The sequence below is a fragment of the Herpailurus yagouaroundi genome, unplaced genomic scaffold (assembly GCF_014898765.1).
Source record: "Herpailurus yagouaroundi ecotype Mexico unplaced genomic scaffold, PumYag 190, whole genome shotgun sequence".
Taxonomy (NCBI): Eukaryota; Metazoa; Chordata; class Mammalia; order Carnivora; family Felidae; genus Herpailurus; species Herpailurus yagouaroundi.
In genome coordinates this window covers 20,976,725-20,982,067 of record NW_024412421.1, presented here as the reverse complement: position 1 = coordinate 20,982,067, position 5,343 = coordinate 20,976,725, and the positions used below count along the sequence as shown (strand labels likewise).

General features: G+C 47.5%; 1 long non-coding RNA gene across 1 annotated transcript; it reads right to left on the bottom strand.

Moving 5' to 3' along the window:
- Window positions 1-1,562: 1,562 nt before the first annotated feature.
- LOC121009723 (uncharacterized) lies at window positions 1,563-4,097 on the bottom strand. The gene is made up of 2 exons (XR_005780803.1): window positions 2,347-4,097; window positions 1,563-1,634 (listed from the first exon to the last, which is right to left on the bottom strand). It is a non-coding gene; the product is annotated as an uncharacterized LOC121009723 (long non-coding RNA).
- Window positions 4,098-5,343: the final 1,246 nt, after the last annotated feature.

The window sequence follows — 5,343 nt, the reverse complement described above, 5'->3', positions numbered from 1 at the left end:
AAAAAAAAAAAGGAGCAGCATGCTCTTCTGACTGAGCCAGCCAGGCACCCCTGTTCAGGAAATTTTTTTTTTTTTCAATGTGTTCACCACAGAAAGTGAGAAAATACAACAAGGGAGCAGAAGCACATATAAAATCACTCATAATTTCATCACCCAGTGCTAACTCTTATTAACATACACTCGTTCGTATAAAAATATATGATGAGTGCCTGCCATGTACTGAGACATTTGAAATATATCTTTCTAGGCTATTTATATCTACATTTTAATGAAATCATCCTGCTTTATAACCTGCCTTTCACTCAAAAGACAGTTGTGAACATATTCCCATGTCAGTAAATACTTTCCCTACAGCGTTCCAGTTTTTCATTAATAAACATTCTCAGAGCTCAGTTTTGAACAAAGTCATAACCATTTTTTTAATGTTTGTTTATTTTTGAAAGAGAGACAGAGTGTGAGCGGTGGAGGGGTAGAGAGAGAGGGAGACACAGAATCCGAAGCAGGCTTCAGGCCCTGAGCTGTCAGCACAGAGCCTGACGCGGGGCTTGAACTCTCAAACCGTGAGATCATGACCTGAGCCGAAGTCAGACACTCAACCAACTGAGCCACCCAGGCATCCCAGTCATAACCATTTTTGAAACATAATTCCTAGAAATAGAATTACTAAATCAATTAGTAATCATGATTATGTGTTTGGGCAATGCCAAGCATCCGCAGCCTTTTTTTTACATCTTTCCACTCATGCGTACGCACTTAGCAGGTGGTAGAACTGTGCTGTCCATTACAGCAGGCATCAGACACCCAGGGTTATGTATGTTTAAGTTAAAGTTAATTAAAAAAAAACAAAATAAGCGATTCAGTTCCTCAACTGCAATAGCCACATTTCAAGCACTCAACAGGCATATGTTACTAATGGTTACTTCGATAGTGTGGAAACATTTATGTCATCACAGAAAGTTCTATTAGACATCACTGGTCCAGAATAATGTTCAATTGATGTTAATTATTGTTATTTTGGGGTGGAGAGATTTGGAGTAATTTTCCTTCTTATTGTATTTCTTGGCCCGTGACCATTTATCACTTTTGTTTTACATATATTATGTCTAAATGCTCTCTTCCCTTTGGAGGGCTAAACCTCATTCCCAGTGGCTGCCTGTGGATATTTCATTATGGGAAATCTCCAGAGTCCTTATGTCTAGTCATTGGTTTGAATTCAAATTTTCCCTCCCAGAGATAGAGTTCAAAAAAAGTTTTATTAAGAATCTTTATATAGAGGCACCTGGGTGGTTCAGTCAGTTGAGCATCCAACATTTGATTTTGGCTCAGGTCATGATCTCACAGTCACGAGATCAAGCCCCACCTTGGGCTTGGCAATGACCATGAAGCCTGCTTGAGATTCTCTCTCTCTCTCTCTCTCTCTCTCTCTCTCTCTCTCTCTCTCCCTCTGCCCCTCCCATCACTTGCACGTGCTATTAAAAAAAAAAAAAAGAACCTTTATATAAATTTACTTAAATATGCATAAAAAAATTCTGGAAAGATACATAATTAAGAACATTACTCACCTGCAGCATGTGGAGAGGGTGTCTCTGCAGATGAGGGCAAGAATGGGAAGATTTTCTATGTGAATGTATCACCTATTTAAACAAAGAGTAAAAATATATCTTTTTAAAAAATTATGCAAATAGCAAACAATTATTAAAAAAAGAAAGAAAAAAAAGTAGACAGTGAAACTCCTTTCCCTTAAGGTTACTGGCAGGTTAGTGAGAATCCTTCCAGGCTTATTAGAGACAATCACACATGATAACTTTATTATGTAAGTGGCTTGTGCACTCATTCCCTAGACATCACGGGAGTCCTACCTCCATCCCTGTTGGTAAGAATTTAAAAAGGGTTTCTAAAGCTCCTGGACTTTTTCCTCTCACCTCTCCAGGTGGTCCCTGAGAAGACTCCATGTCTCTTTTGAAAGCACTTGTAGCAGACCCATTTCCAGGTAATTGCAGAGCCAGTGCCAGTCATTAGCCAGTTGTGGGTTTGCCCCCCTTCCCCCCATCCACCCCCCTTGTAGACTTAGCCCCTTTGCTTTTCAACCTCTCCCTTCCTCAGCTGTTCCTTTGGCCACACCTTTCCAAGGCAGTGGGGGTGGAGGGAGTGAGGACCGTTTCCATAGTCCTGGGTGGAGTCTTGGTGTGGGAAAGAGCCAGATACATGGGGCACGAGCCACCTCCAGGTCCCCCGTCCTCCAGGAGGCTGGTAACAGCCCCTTAACTTACTCATCTTGCCCAACCTCTGTTCCAAGTCCACTCCCAACCCCCACCTTGCTGGACACATTTCTGAGACCTTACTTACTTCTTTGCATTTCTGTGATGGGTTTGCCCATGGACTTTGGAAAGTCCATTCTCCACTCCTTCACTGGTGCATCATCGTCCAGATCTTCACCAGGAGAGCAAGGGGGCACTTCCGGAGGACTGAACAGGCCTGGGGTCTGTGTAGGAAGGAGGTGGGGACACAGGATGTGAGTCATCTGCCAGCGTCTCTGATGCTCTTGGAGTTCACCACCCAGTGCCAGGACCAAATAGAGAAATCCCAGTTGTGGTGAGTGGTGGCCCCTGAGAGGCCCAGTAACCAGTCTAACTTCAAAGGCTGCTCTCCCGGCCACGCAAGACTGAAACCAGCGAATCCACAGAGACAGAAAGTAGATTAGTGGTTGCCAGGGACTAGGGTTGGGGGGATGGGAAGTGACTGTTAATGGGTACGGGGCTTCTTCCTGGAGTAATGAAAATGTTCTGACCTTGGACTGTGGTCACAGTTGCTCTGTGACTATACTAAAAATCACTTAAGTATCCACTTTAAAAGGGTGAGTTTTGTGAAATGTGAATTGTATCTCAATAAAAGTTAGAGGGTTGCAAATCTACTGAGATCTAACTGACACGCAATAGAAGGCACCCATTTTAATATAGAGTTCAACGATTTTGGGCAAAGACATCCATGCCACCACCACCTTCATCAAAATACAGAATATGTCCATCACCCCAGAAAGTAACCCTTTGCCCCTTCAGGAGTGTTTCAACAAAACTGAACACAATGCAAACCGTCAAAGTTCATCACACATAGTAAGGGTCTTAGTTCACAAAATTTATAGTTCGGTTATATTTAAAGAGACATGCACACACATTAGAAGGTTGTGGTGCGGGTCACAGTAAAAAAAAAATGTAAAAGTTCCCACTGAGACATGAAGAACCATGCAAGGCGCCGGGGGTGGTTGTAGAAGCGCTATGCACTCACTCCGATGGGAGCTATGTGCCGAGAATTCTGCTAAGCACTTAGGTGCACGACCTCATGCCTCATCGCCTCATTCCACAGATGGGAAAACCAAGGCTTCCCTCCCTGTACTGGCAGCTAGTTTTTACCTGATCCTAAAACGTACTCTTCCTAATGCCTTGGTTTCCTCTTGCTGGGCTTCTAACTCCCACTGACGTGTCCAGTCCTGGAGGGTCCAGACATATCTGTCAGCCAACCTCAGGTAACCCACTCAAGCACAGTGGAAACAAGAAGAGAGAAAAAAAGGCCTCCCGCACTGAGCTTGTAGTCTAGTAGGCAGCACCCAGCAGATGGCAAAAGCACCGAAGACAAGGTCACAGTGTCATGCTCCTCTGCGTAACCCTGGGTGTAACCCGGGGTGTGAGGCTCTTCCTTTGTGCCGTCACTGGGCACGTCGCCCGGTCGTTCTCTGGCGCAGGACTGGGCAGTCAGGCCGGGTGGAACCTGCAAGGCCCGGTCCGTTCTAAGTTGCCTGAGACCCACAGGGGTCTTAGGTGACACACACAGTCACCCTCCAGAACCCTGCGGAGTCCTCCAACCAAGCAACTGGCCACAGAGCAGCAGGGGCAGGATTCACAGCCTAGACTCTGTCATCAGTGTCTTTGCCCCTGAGCACGCCTCCATGATAACTGGTAGCCACCATCAGTCTCTCATTTCAAGAGTCAACAGAGAGCAGAGGCTGTACCTTCCAGTTAGCCCTAATTGATTTCACCCAAACGGAATGAGTGCTAATGAGCTTGTCTCAAGACCCAAACTCCTTCTGTCTTTACTAGATTCGCTGGCATTGGGAAATCTTCCGACCATTGGGACTGTCTTAAAACATGACTCTTCAACATCACTGCACCCAGCACACCCCCAGGGTCTGGAAAAGTCAGCAGACCCCCAACAGAGACCAGCTTTCATCCGAGGAGTAGCTAAAACCCTGGGGAGCCTCGGGGCCATGCAGGCCTACTCAGCGTGCTCACCTGGTCTCGCCAGCCCAGGGCCCGATGTGGAAGGAACTGGACTCAGACCTGGGTTTGGATCCCAGCCCTGTCACTTGTTAGCTATGTGACCTTGGACAATTAAACTAACCTCTCTGAACTTGTTTCCTCATCTCAAAAAAAAAAAAAAAAAAAAGTGAGGCTTGCAGCGTTCTTAGATAATGAGATCAAGGTATGCAGTCGGCACTTAATACATATCCGCTTGTCCTTCCCCTCCTCTTGCCTGCCAAGCACATTGACATTCTGCAGAGACAAGAACAGCCAAGCAACTTTCTCTTCTGGAGGATTTGTATCTTTGTCATTGTTTTTCCTGGAAGGGCACGAACAGGAAGCCTTGGACTGGCCAAGAGCGAGAACAACATAGCCCTGGCCCTTCGAAAACGTATTAAACTTAAGTTTCCATGGAGTCTTAACGGCCATGCGTTGTACTATGCACCCCGTGCGTTCACCTGGAAAACAGCCTCCTCCTCTCTCCGACTGTAGCGCCACCGAGAGGTCTGAGCCGCCATCCCCGCCCCGCCCTCACCTGGCCCCCACGACCGGCCTCGCGCTGCCTCCACTTCCGCTCGCTCTCGCTCTCTCCCAATGTGCTTCTCTCCAGGAGGCCCGTTCCCAAACTGCAAATGACATCACATCAGACGCCTGCTCTAGACCCTTCGTCGTCTTTCCGACAAAGCACACAGCCATCTGCCCACCGCCTACCTCTCTCCTTCCCTCCCCTCCCTCCCCACTTCGGACCGCGCCGTCCACAAGCGCTTTTCTTTTCCTCTGCGCGCGCACCAGTTCGTTCCAGCCTCAGGGCCCTGCAGCGGCCGCTGCCTCCACCTGGAGCTCGCTTCCTCCCGGTGGATGCTCCCTTCTCAATAATTAGGCTGGAGCTCCAGTGCCACCTGCTCAGAGACATCTTCTCTCGTCGTGGCGGCCGCACGGTCACATCTATCACTTCGTCCTGTTTTCATACTTGCACTTGTCACTACCTAAAGTTCTCTGGTGCCTTGTCTGTCTCATTCACCACGTGCCCCCCGCCCCCCCCCCCCCGGGG